The sequence below is a fragment of the Cucurbita pepo genome, unplaced genomic scaffold, assembly GCF_002806865.2.
Source record: "Cucurbita pepo subsp. pepo cultivar mu-cu-16 unplaced genomic scaffold, ASM280686v2 Cp4.1_scaffold001136, whole genome shotgun sequence".
Classification (NCBI taxonomy): domain Eukaryota; kingdom Viridiplantae; phylum Streptophyta; class Magnoliopsida; order Cucurbitales; family Cucurbitaceae; genus Cucurbita; species Cucurbita pepo.
In genome coordinates, this window is record NW_019647329.1 from 6,482 (window position 1) to 7,169 (window position 688).

Here is a 688-nt window from a genome sequence, read left to right on the forward strand (position 1 = left end):
TGACGGTTATAAATTATTACTATATTGTCATATTTTTAATGTCACTGTATCTACAATGATAGTCGACAAACAGTGAACGTTGAAAATAGATATGAAAGCGAATATCGTAATAAAACACTCCGAATATTAAACTTAGGTCGATTTATTGTGTGCATCGCCAATAATTTAGCCTTTTACAATAAAAACAAATTTTAATTAGTTCAAAATATTATCATTTTTAATAAGTTATTTAAATATTAATTATATGTTTCTGAAAAAAAAAATTAAAAATAGTGACCTTTTCACTTGGTCGTCCAATGGTCAGGGAATCCTATGCCGCCGTGGAGGCTGTTTTAAAGAATATCCATTCTTTTATATAAATTATAAATTAATAATAATAATTTTTATTTTAGTAATTGAAATTTACCTTTTTTTGGGGTCTTTAAATTGCATAAAAAAATAAAATTTGTCTCTATATTATATATTTATTTTAAAACTTTAAAAATATTTAATAAATTCCAAAACTTTCAATTTTATATTAAACGAATTTATTAAATTTTAATTTAGGTGAAATATTATTGTGACGAATTCAATAAATAAATAAATAAATATATATATATATTTTTTTTTTGTGGAATATTTTAATTTAGTTAATTTTTTTTGTAAAAAATTTATATATTTTAGATACGAAATTAAAAGTTTAAGAAGC